The sequence below is a fragment of the Bos indicus genome, chromosome 7, assembly GCF_029378745.1.
Source record: "Bos indicus isolate NIAB-ARS_2022 breed Sahiwal x Tharparkar chromosome 7, NIAB-ARS_B.indTharparkar_mat_pri_1.0, whole genome shotgun sequence".
Classification (NCBI taxonomy): domain Eukaryota; kingdom Metazoa; phylum Chordata; class Mammalia; order Artiodactyla; family Bovidae; genus Bos; species Bos indicus.
This window is the reverse complement of record NC_091766.1, coordinates 67,263,009-67,275,732: the sequence shown is the minus strand read 5'-3', so window position 1 is coordinate 67,275,732 and position 12,724 is coordinate 67,263,009. Positions and strand designations below refer to the sequence as shown.

Sequence of the window (12,724 nt, the reverse complement as noted above, 5' to 3'; positions counted from 1 at the left end):
CATCCATACAAGGTTTTAGTCTTGGATTGCTAATGTTTGACACAGTTTTGACAATTGTAACACTGTACTTTTACTTTTGATATAATAATCGACATTTTTTTCCTTGTAAAATCTGCCTAGAAAAGGGAATGTCTGTTTGTATAAAATGATCCAGGAATGGCATTTCCTATTTAAGTAAATATTTGGACTAATTATAAGTTAGGTATTACATCTTCTAGCTTTTTCAGAATTTGAACATGTAAGTGTTGGAACAGTTTTACTGAAAAAAAATTAGACAAGTGCATATATTTAAAAGACCTGAAGGAGATACAGTTAAAATCTCTTTTTCATTTACACTTTCAGCCTTTCTCCACAGAGTCAACTATTATCAACTTCTTTCTTCAGTTCAGTTCAGTTCAGTTGCTCAGTCGTGTCCGACTCTTTGCGACCCCATGAATCACAGCACGCCAGGCCTCCCTGTCCATCACCAACTCTCGGAGTTCACTCAGACTCACATCCATCGAGTCAGTGGTGCCATCCAGCCATCTCATCCTCTGTCGTCCCCTTCTCCTCTTGCCCCCAATCCCTCCCAGCATCAGAGTCTTTTCTAATGAGTCAACTCTTCGCATCAGGTGGCCAAAGTACTGGAGTTTCAGCTTTAGCATCATTCCTTCCAAAGAAATCCCAGGGCTGATCTCCTTCAGAATGGACTGGTTGGATCTCCTTGCAGTCCAAGGGACTCTCAAGAGTCTTCTCCAACACCACAGTTCAAAAGTATCAATTCTTCGGTGCTTAGCCTTCTTCACAGTCCAACTCTCACATCCATACATGACCACTGGAAAAACTATAGCCTTGACTAGATGGACCTTTGTTGGCAAAGTAATTAATGTCTCTGCTTTTGAATATGCTATCTAGGTTTGTCATAACTTTCTTTCCAAGGAGTAAACATCTTTTAATTTCATGGCTGCAGTCATGATCTGCAGTGATTTTGGAGCCCAAAAAAATAAAGTCTGCCACTGTTTCCACTGTTTCCCCATCTATTTTCCATGAAGTGAAGGGACCAGATGCCTATATAAATGTTCAATACACATGAAGGCTTTATGCAATATATACACTCGAAGCATACATACTCACATTTAAATTTTTCTTTTTTACAAAAAGAAGGTGATATTTTCATTCTCTACTGTTTGCAATCTAACTTGATGTACTTACATAGCTCAGTGATAGTCCAATAAAAAACACAAAAATCTGTTTTTTAAGTTTAAAATTGAATGGTACATGATATTTAACTCAACCAGCTTTTAGGGGTGAACACAGGATGTTTCCACTAATTTTCTGACACCAATGCTTATTTAAACAGATAAATACTTACTGCATATTACAATGCACTGGCAGTAGTCATTAAGCAGTAAAAGGCAGATTCCCTGCTTCTTGGTCCTGACATTTTAGTGGAAGAAATGACAAACAGACAGGCAAATATCGAGCTGTCATACTTACTCTTGGTAAAAGTCCTATGAATGAAAATGTAAAGCCAGAGAAGGGGACAAAGACTGGGGAAGTTCTGATCTGTAGGATGGCCAGGGAAGCCTCTCTGGTAGAAATGTTTGAGGAAAAAACATGAACAAGCAAGAGAGTAAAGCATGAGGACATTTGGGAGCGCACTCCAGTAGAGGAGACAACACCAGCAGGTATATAGGCCCTGAGGCAAGGGCTCACTTGGCATGTTTCAGGAACAGTACGGATGTATCAGGGGATACACAGGGCAGAGTGTCTGAAAGTAAGCTTGGAAGTGTGGGCAGAAGGGGTGCACTGTGGGTCTTACGTGCCACAGTAAAACCACAGGTATGACACTGACTGTGATAGTCACTGTCAGAGAACCAAGGCACAAGAGTGATCAGACTTTCCCTTTGGAATTGTTCTCATTCTCTAAGGAGCATACTGCAGGGGACAGGAATGCCAGCAGAGAAACTGGGGACTTGTGACTCCTGCAGTCACCCAAAGAGGGTGACAGTAGCTCAGATCTGGGTAGAGGCTGAGTGAGAATGTGACCAGTTGCTATATTTAGAAAGTAGAGCTAAGAGAATTTGCTATTTCCCAAGACAGAGAGCATGTGTAAAGGACAGGAGTCAAGGAGAATGCTAGGGTTCTGGCATGAGCAGCCGGGTGAATGATAGTGCCCTTTATCAGGATGGAGAAATTTGGGAAACCAGTGGCTTGTAGGGCAGGAGGCAAATGGAGTAAAAGGAGGGGGCGGGGAGAGAGAGCTCTGTTCAGTCATGTTGATTTTGAAATGCACAGAAAAATCCACGGGGGTGGTGTCACAAAGGCACTTAGAAATGAATCTGGAATTCAGGGGGAAGACAGGGCTCAGAAATGAAATGTGAAGTTCTCTGCATATAAGTAAAGCCACAGGAATGGGTTATACAGGTTTCACAGATGTCCCAACAGACCTCTCAGAGAAGACCTGAGACACTGAATTGCTAGGTTAAGGTAGGTTTGAGTGTGTTTGTGTTGTATAGATATTATCATCAAAGTCTTTCTCCAAAGTACAAAACACCTTATATTTAAATTCAAAATCCTTATCTCTGATGAATTAGAAGATATTTCAGTATAATTATGAACATTCATTCTCACTGTCCTAGAGATTTAGATGTGTGAGGTGTCAGTTGAGGTCATTTCAGACAGAAATATCTTTGTGAAACACACATACATATTTGTACTAGGCATTATCAGATACATTAGCTCATACATTCCTGACAACACTCTAGCGGATCAATCTTATTAAAACTATTTCATATATTAAGATACTGAGGTCCTAAGGAATGATGGGATGTTCTCAAGGGCTCCTAACTAGTAAGTTGGTTAGGGTCTGGACTCAATTTCTGTGTTTCCTTCCATTAAACATAGAATGAGGCAAAAGCTTAACTTTTGCTGAAAAGGATGCAAGGCATTTAGAATTACCATTTAGATATATTTAGCATGGGGTGTATTTACAAAGGGCATATGCACTGCTACCACCTGAGAAATCTGTGTTTTCTTTCAGATCATCCCATGGCACTACTCGAGGCATTTAGGACACATCGATGAGCAAAGCCACAGATCCCTAATCTCAAGGCAGTGGCAGGAGGCCATGATGGGAGAGAGAGCTAAATAACATGAAAACTATGTTTGAAACTTATTTTCTAAGAGAATGGGGGCTACAGGTAAAAGATCAAAGAATAAAAAGACAGGAAAAGTTCATAGATAAGCAGTGCTGGGGGTGGAGAGCTGGGCAGGTTCAAATTTTAAAAGCATAAGAAAGGTTGATCTCATGAAGAAAGCAGTATCTGAGCAAAGACTTGAAGGAACCTTGATAGTCAGGGAAGATCTGGCTCTGCATACCACTCATACAGCATTCTAAACGTGGTCCTTGACACTGCATTGAGAACCAGGAAAGAACGTGAACTGAACACCCTAAACAGGAAAAGTAATTTCAAATACTGATAGCAAACTTAATAGTATCATTTTCACAGGCAAAGGGCACTGCACCCACTCACTGTGGCCTCCTCTATAACCTTTTCAGCTACACTATGGTACATAAACCCAGCGCTTCTTATATCCTCAAGGATGATTCGTATCAGAACCTGATGATGGCAACTGCAGTTGGGCCACTTGTGACTTGGGGCTTCTGTGACCTGGGGACCAAGCTGTATAATAAAATAATGAACACAACTAAAACATGTAAGATCAAAGACTGAGACACAACACTTGGAGGGAACATAGACTATATAAAATTCAAGTCACAATCACAGATGAGAAAACTAGGTCCAGGGAAGTGAAGTGACTTCATCAAGGTCACAGAGTAAGTTAGTCACAAGACGGCTAAATTGAAAACCAGCATGTTTCCCACAAATTTCAGGCTTTAGTCTTTTCAACTGAAGCTGCTATTTGATATCACTTTCATCAACCAACATTCAGCTGCCTTTTGAACAATACCCAAAAGCAAATGACAACAAAACCAGGTTTCCTAACACAAAGAATACAAAACTGATGATATGTACTTGCATAATGGTCACTGTGTACTAGACTCTGTTCTAATGCTATACTGAACCTATTTAATCCTCATAGACATATAATTACTATCCTGATTTTACAGTTAAAGCAACTGAGAAACGGAGAGGTTAAGCAACCTACTTGAAGTCATTCAGCTTGTTAAAGACAGCAAAAATTTGAACCCAGAGTGCCTGAATGAAAACTCTGCTCTAGTTCTGGTTTTAAATGCTTTCAGATATGTGTGTATACTTGGTCAGAAAACTGTGATTACTAATTAAGAACATATTTTTGTAACAGTTTATAGTTAAAATTTCTCAATGCAGATACTAATTTTAAGACAATTCTTCATATATTTTTTGAGTGACTACTGTATCTCAGCCAGGGCACATGTTACTCTAAGTACAGGCATTTTTCACCCACGTAATAAATTATCTTTGATATTTCTCTTAAACCCATATATTTTTACAGCATCATGAAAAACAGCTGTAACAAATTAGGCACACCCTGCTACAGTGATTCAATAGTTCCAAAAAATAAGCATTGATCCCATAGGTTATCCCTTGACAATTGTGTTTGGCAAGGATCTTGAGCTATTATCTGTGCTCTTACATACTTGCAATAAAATCTGTGGTCTGAAAGGAAAAATCTCGTCATCTCATCTTTAGTCAAGAAATAATTTTTAAAGATTATTTTTTTTAAAATATTCAACGTGTCCAGAAAGAAGCAGGATAACAGTAACAGCTAAAAGTTATTATGCACTTTGCATGCCTTCACACATGTCTATATATACACCTGCTCATGTGTATATATGTCTACTGAGGTATAACTTAAAACTAGTCAAACACACTGATATTCACTATGCAGCTCGAGTTTTTATAAATGTGTATAAAAAATATCCAGTCAAGACAGGGAATCCTTCCATCACCCTAGAAAGTTCCCTTAAGTCCCTTCCTCATCAATCCTCACCCCCAGTGGCAGTGATTGTTCTGATTTCTATCATATTTCGAATTTTTAATCCTAAGTACAATTCTATGAGGTGGTGATTCCAAAGAATGTCCAACTTTGAGACCCACACTCTTGGCCACTATGCTGTTCTACTCTATTTCTTCCCAATGGACACTTAGCCCATCTCGATGGTGTCCTCTGGGAGAATTAAGGCATGATGTCTTAACTTCTCTTTCAAGTATCTAGAATATACTGTAGGTACCACCCTTGAAAGAACTGAAAAAAATGGTCACTTGAATGATCTTCTATATTCTGTGTTCAAGATGAGACACCCTATTGAGAGCTTACTGATGTCAGATAAGGCAGGCAGGATCAATGAATGAAGTGGACATGTGCCTTCTCAAAGCAAAAACCACTGCCCATTCCCCCAACTGATGCACCATGAGAAATCAGGCCAGGGATGCCATTCTCCAGCTTCTTCTACATAATCTAGAGATCTAAATTTGTACATAATATCAGTGCATGTAAGTGCTTTGTAACTAAGTGGATGTAAAAAACAACAACAGCACCAAAAACAAAAAACACTTCATGAGTCAAAATGTGTCCAGAGGCCAGCCCTGGATTGCCAGTTTGGGACCTGGTGTTTGCATTCTTGGCCTAAGAAACGCCAGGATTAGCTTTACCAGTGACAAAAGGGAGACCACAAACCTCTGAAGGTCACAGCCAGCCTAGGAGGTACTGTTTGTCATCATGTGGTAAAAATTCCACTGTCCAGACTCTGGTCTAATGCCAGCACTCCTTCCCACTGAGGGAAGCAGATGACTTTGGTAAACATCATAAACAAACAGAAGAAAGAAAGAAAGAAAGAAAGAAACCGACAATGGGAAGAGGAAAGCAATAAAAACACAGAAGGAAAGAGCTAGAAGGAGTATAGAACAGTAAAGACGACAACTACAGGTAAGAAAAGGAAGCACAGGATAGGCGTCTCTAGGTCTGAAGCATATTCCTTCACTGACTATGCCGGCCCAGGACCACAACCCCAGATGGAGTTGGGACAACAGGGTAGTGGGGAATGACGGAGTGGAGAAAAGAGATCATTCTGATATTTATTTACTCTGCGCTTTATGAGACCAGTTTCAGTGCATAAATATTTTGACCGTGGGAAATAATGGCAGAGTTTCTAGGAATTTTGAAATTCAGAGAAATCATCAGAGAATCCAATCCTGTCAAGTCTGATCCTGGCAAGGCTCTGTGGTCTGAACAAGAAGGGAATTTCTAATCCCCAGTGATACAGTTTTTATCAGGAAACTGTGCTTGCTGTAATAGGTGCCACTGCATTATTGGTTAAAAAGAAGAATAAAGCTACCACTTCCATATCCACCTACATACCCAGAGTTCCACTGAGACAACAACCAGCAGATTTTTGAGCAAACCAATCTCACAGGATTTATACCCTTCGTGAACCGTGGTGACATGTCCCTCCCCGACTCCTGCAGACTTGCTCAACAGGTCACAGCTTACATGGCTTCCTTTATAGAAGACAGCTCACACTTGACAAAAGGAATTTGAAACTATAAGAAAGATGATTACCTTTCTGTGCGGTAGCAAAGGTGAAAGAAAAAGGACAGCGGAATCTTCAGAGAAATTAAGGTGACAAAGAAAAAGTAACCTGGATTATTCAGCATAAAACTCTCCTCTGCCGATTGTCTCAGTGCTTCATCTTATCATTTGACATGGCTATTTCCTTCTTTGTCAGTTTGCATCATGTGGAACTAATTTTAAATATATACAGCTAACATACTTAAGTCCTTACCATGTGCGAGGCACCAAGCTAAGGACACTCTAAGTACAAGCTCACAACATACTATGAGGTAGATGCTACCATGTTCATTTTAAAGATGATAAAATTGTGGCTCACGGACAGGATGTAACTTGCCCAAGGTCACACAGCCAGGGTCACAGTCCAGTTTTGTGTACCTCAAAACCTAGGCTCACTTCACTGTGTAATCATTCTCCCTCTGCTACAAGATCATCCCCTCTTCCACTCTCCTTCCTTACTGTGCTGCTTCTTGCTTACAATAACCCTCCACTCCTTGGGTTCACAGATGTATCATGGTGTCCTGTTCATACAGTATGCCCCTGTTAGATGACTGGAATTGAGTTTAGGGAATTTTATTTTTGTCAGGAGGAGGCTGCCTAGACCGTGTTCAGAGAAAGGGTAAAGAGAAGGGTGCAGAAAAGACAATGGAGAGAGAAAGATTTTAATACATTCATAAAGAGAGTTTAAGAATGAAAAAAACAGTAGAATGTGAGATAAAACACTTTACAGGCATCTGATCCCATTTTACAGTTGGAAAAACTGAGATTCAGCTCTTAGCAGACTCAGGACCTATCCCAAGATTTGTGGCCACCACTACCCTTATTCCTTCTCTTCACCTCAAGTTCTGCACCAAGGCCTCCTACCACCCTCTAATGTGCCTTAGGAGTATAGCAATGGCCATGGGTTACAAAGTACAGAGATGTAAATGTGGCCCAACCTGAGGAGACTGGAGGTGATAAATAATGCCCCGAGCTGCTTTGCAGTACAGTGAGGCTCTCCATCACTGAATGAAGTAAAACAGACTCAGTTCTGAAGACCAATGTCTGGTTGGCTTCAAGAGAATAACTTGAGGAATTTTTTAAAAATAGAGGGATTTTTCAACTCTAATCTCAGAAATTTTGATTCAAGAGGTTTTGAAAGACCATGGAACCAGGTGATTTCTGAGGGCCCTCCTACTACTAAGATTCTATTATGTTACTTTCTCTGACACAGCTTCCAAAGCATCGCCTGTCATTACTAAGCCACGCATGTAACAAGTAGTTGACACTAGACTCAGAGTCAAGGAACAAGAAGCATCGCCATTGTCTTTGAACACCTGTGTTCTCCCAGCAGGTAACATATCTTTTCTAGTCTCAGTGTATACTTCTTTAAAATAGAAGCAAAATACGGTTGGAAGAGTTCTAAAACTCTTGATCTGGACCTGTGGGCTCCTATTCCACACTCAGAGGGCCTCCACGCATCACAGGACTATAACTGCATGGGACCAGTAGGCACATGACCCAGTTCTGGGTATATTCTGAGACACAAGGAAGTCTGTGTGGGAGGGGATCCCTTCCTGATTAAAGAGGTAAAGTTTCATGAGAAGTATTTTTCTTCTTCATGTTTGCCATTTTTGTTCTGACTTGAACATGACACGTGGAGATGAAAAAATGAACAGAAGGAAGCTGTGATCTTTGGAGACACCGCTCAGCTGCCACAACAGTCTTGGACTACCTAGGTGTAATATACATCACATCCACAAAAAGTAAGGTCCTACATGTTCCGACTCTATGAGCAGGGTTTCTATTTGTAGCCAGAAGGAGCCTTCACTGATATAGCACTAAAACTTTCTTCAAATGAAATTTCTTGCAAAACCCCAATATATATAAACAACTAAAAGTGGCTATACTGTTTAGAAAAATAGATGGGGTGTTTCCAGAGCCATTCCCTCCTAAATTCCTGCAGAGTTTCCTCCATGGAACCAGAATTGGTCAAAATCATTACTTCTCAAGGTAGAGTCTCCAAGGCACAGGGATTCTCAGACTTTCTCCAGACTCAGAGAGTTTTCTGCCAAATTTGTTCTTGTGTTTTCCTTTCTCATTTCTTTGATGTGCTTATTTTATTTTTTTCAAATTTTATCCTAGGAAATGCAGATCCAAGTCATGACCAGTGGCTACTACTCGCGGTTTTGGTGTGTGCATTTGTATTCAGTGTACAGTCATTTGGCAACAAGTGATTTGATTCCAATTGTCATGACCAGAGAAAGGAGAAGAGTGTGATATAACAAAATGACATATTCCTTCAAGGTGCACATCAAAGGATATCTTGGCATGCAAATGAAGGTACATTTGAAGAGAAAAAAACGTCATGGAAGAAGCAAGTACGTATCCAGGATATAAGAGTATGAGTGTCTGGAATCAGAATAATCTCCAGTTCCATGTTCACGGTGTAAACTTTATTAAATTCTAGTAAAGGATCCACTAGGCTTCCCAGGTGACACCCGTGGAAAAGGATCTGCCTGCCCACGCAGGAGGTACAAGAGATGTGGGTTCAATCCCTGGGTCAGGAAGCTCCCCTGGAATAGGAAATGGCAATCCACTCCTATAGACAGAGGATACTGGGAGGCTACAGACCATGGTCTTGCAAAGAGTCTGATAAGACTCATGCTCACACTAAAACACCCTCTATATTAAGAAACCAATGTTGATAACTTGAATATTGTTAGATACTTTACTCTGTATTTAATTCATATATTTATTTTAGTGTTATGGATGCTTAAAAATTATTAAAATAAAGAGGTAATATCTAAGTGAGTATTCTGGGGTTTGTCCATGTTTAAATAACGGTATAATTAAAACAGTGGGAACATGGACTTTCTCCCGCCCTGTTAAAAGGGGTCTTTATATCACTGAAGCTCAGATTCTGGACTACAGGATGTTAAGTCTTAATCCTTTCCAGATGGTCAATTCCATAATTCCAGGAACCTTTTCACCTTATGGAATATTAAATACTTTCACCAACAATGTGGTACATGCCCTTGGAGATGTTTTTAAAATAAAAAAAGAGATAAAATTAAATTCATAAATTGCAGTAAAGCATATGTATCCTTCTATTAATATATTCCTTTTCAAAAGTACATCTTAAGGATGAAGCATCCATGGGCAGGCCTTGGAACAAGCTCTGCCTGCTGCCACCCCTCCCCCATCTCCACCTGGCCCCTTCACTCATCACTCCCAGCAGAAATATCTCTGGACGGAACAAATACAGGTTAAAAATAAGGCCTTAAGAGCCTGCTCCCTCCTCATTTAGGAAATCTGAACCCTTGGGCAATGCCATTCTTACAAAATGTGTTTTCTGATTACTTCCATAAGGCAGAGCATGGTGGACTGACCATGGGGTCTTCAGTTGTGAACAGGATAAAACAATTCTGCTCACCAAGGCCATGGTTTAGCCCCACATTTCAAGCTGAACCAATCGGTGCCCACTGGGCTTTGCTGTTCTAGCATGTACGTTTCATCCGTGCACATGGATCTCCTTCCACCCAGCTTGCATTGTGGCGACTCCTCCCTCCCTGTAGCTTCTACCTCTGCCCTGCATTTCTTCACCTCTACCCTCCTTGACCCCTCTTTTTTTCAAATGTCAGCGGAGCTGGATTTCCACCTCCCATACTTCTAAAAGAGGGAAACTATAGAGTTTCTTCCCAGTTTCAAGCAATGTTGTACACAGCCCTGCAACGTGAAGTTGTTATTTCATGCTTGTTCAGCTCAGTTCAGTTCAGTTCAGTCGCTCAGTCGTGTCCGACTCTTTGCGACCCCATGAATCACAGCATGCCAGGCCTCCCTGTCCATCACCAATGCCCGGAGTTCACTCAGACTCAAGTCCATCGAGTCAGTGATGCCATCCAGCCATCTCATCCTCTGTTGTCCCCTTCTCCTCCTGCCCCCAATCCCTCCCAGCATCAGAGTCTTTTCCAATGAATCAACTCTTCGCATGAGGTGGCCAAAGTACTGCTCAACATGAACTAAATTTAGAGGAGCATGACATTAGAGCTCCAGAGTCTCCTTTTTCACAGGCAGTTTGTTTGGCTATGGTTCACATTGCTTCCCAATCTGTCTTGGCATCTTACGCACTCCATAGGCAACCCAAGTATAGTCACTGTCTATCCTATCTTCTTCCCCCTTTTGGGAATTATTCCAAATTCTCTTCACTCCAACCCAAGCCAAGCCAACCCAAAGATGATGGTCATGAAGAAAATATTTGTGTGCCATTTCTCAGAATAAGAAGTCCTGCTGCCAGTCATTTCCTAATTCCCTCCTCCAAGTGCAGACTGTAGAGAAAATAAAATTGCCAACTGAGAGGGCTGACTTGCCGCTGACAAAACACAATGCCTGCACACGTATCCAAGTCTTATGCAGACATATATGAACAAGTCCAGCCCCACACTCTTTACTCATCCACTAATCTCTTTGCTATCAGATACTTGTTGAGATATTTTAGAATAAAAGTAAACACAAACCTTATTGAGGTCCATCCTAAGAGGTCTAGCTACTCTGCTTTTCAAAAAGCAGCCACAAATCCATTCATTCATCTATTTCTCCAACTATACTCCTGGCCAAGCCCCTTGTGGAAAACACCACTGTTGTCACTCATGGCTCTGCCAGAAATCACAAAGCTCTAGTGAGATCTGGTCCAGCTCTTTCAGAACTGAACCACTTCCTGAAATGCGTTTATATTATATTTTGCATCTTCTAAATGCTAAATGTAGGATAAGGTATAGCATTTGTGGAGGAGGGGTAAAAATCAGTTGCATTATAATTGATATCTATGAAAAATAATTATCTAAAATTTGTTATTTTTAAAAGCACTCTCTTCAGTAAGGTGCAAAATAGAATAATTTAAATAAAATTCACATGGTTACATGTCTATCTTTTAACTGATTTTGAGTAAATTACTGCCTTCTGTGACTCTATAGTTATCTATACTTCATAAAATACAGAAGTATTTTTTATTGGAGTATAATTACTTCACAACATTGTTACAGAAGTATTTTCTGAAAGAAGTGCCAGATACTTCTGCAACTCAGAAAAACTGAAAATTATTATAGAAACAGAATTATAGATGTTGATCCAGCATATTTCTAGGCAAATATATCACTGAGCTCCTTAATGACAGTCAAAATCCCACATGATAATAAAAGATGCCAGGATCTCATACGCACATTTCTGTTCCTAAACTCTGAAAGCATAATCCAAAATAGAAACTTCAAACCCCGATTCCCTCTAAAATGAAAGCCATTTTCTGCTATAAATGCCCCTCTCCAAACTCTCATGAAGCAAAGAACACAGACAGTTTCATCTAAAATTATCTTCCCTGTCAATGAACTGTCCTTTTTCGTAGAAAAGTTACAGAAGGTTGGAACAGGGTGACAACACAAGAGTTCACAGACTTCTTTTTCACAGTGGTGTTGCCAGTTCAATCCTAACTTTTCAAAGCGTCTCTGCCCTGCTGAAAAGCACATTTTGGAAGGGCTGGGGGAGAAGAAAAGATTACATCCCCACACCAGATGTTTAAGTGATGAAGTTCTAACTTGTTCCCACACATACACACACCCGCCCCCCACCACCACCCACAAAAACTCGGAGTACTTCCAAACAATCAGCAGGTAGAAAGTGAAGAGAAAGCGTGGAAACGCAAGAACCGAACAGTCCCCTACCTCTTCTCTGCTTCACAGAGCTGCTGATGAGTCCCACACAATCCAGGCGTGTGTGGAGCGGCTGGAAGGAGGCAGCCACTCGGCCTGCCGAGGCTGAGCAGGCCCAGCCTGCGTTCAGAAGCTGCCCCAGTCAGATTTTCCAACTGCAGAATTGCAGCCAAGTCCCTGCCCATGCCTGAAGAATTTCCTGAACAGCATTCCCGTTCTTTTTCTGACTGCTTTGAAACCGTACTCTGTACTTCAATACAGCTTTGTCAGGCCAACTCCCAGCTACTGGGCTGTCTCCAGCTCTCAATGGGAAACACATGTGTCAAGCACAGACGCGCTCCCCTGCCCCAGTGCCCATGCGTCTGCTGGGCTCACACAACCACAAAGGCAGGGGCTTCTAGAGCCAATGCTGATTTCTCAGCCATTCTCCACAGGGCCTCTGCTCTGGGGTGCTAGAAGCGGCAGCTGAGTCTCCTCTTGCTGCCGCT

At 41.1% G+C, this 12,724-nt stretch overlaps 1 protein-coding gene across 4 annotated transcripts in view; it reads right to left on the bottom strand.

Annotated features, from left to right (window-relative positions):
- The window catches only part of SGCD (sarcoglycan delta), a 1,105,251-nt gene that overhangs the window by 431,591 nt on the left and 660,936 nt on the right, over positions 1–12,724 (bottom strand). The window contains exon 1 of one of the 4 annotated variants that reach the window (XM_019965297.2): positions 12,249–12,515. The exons of the other annotated variants lie outside the window; for them this stretch is intronic. The gene's annotated coding sequence lies outside the window, so the exon portion shown is untranslated. Of the gene's footprint in view, positions 1–12,248; positions 12,516–12,724 lie in introns of those variants that run through there. 4 annotated transcript variants of the gene reach the window in all.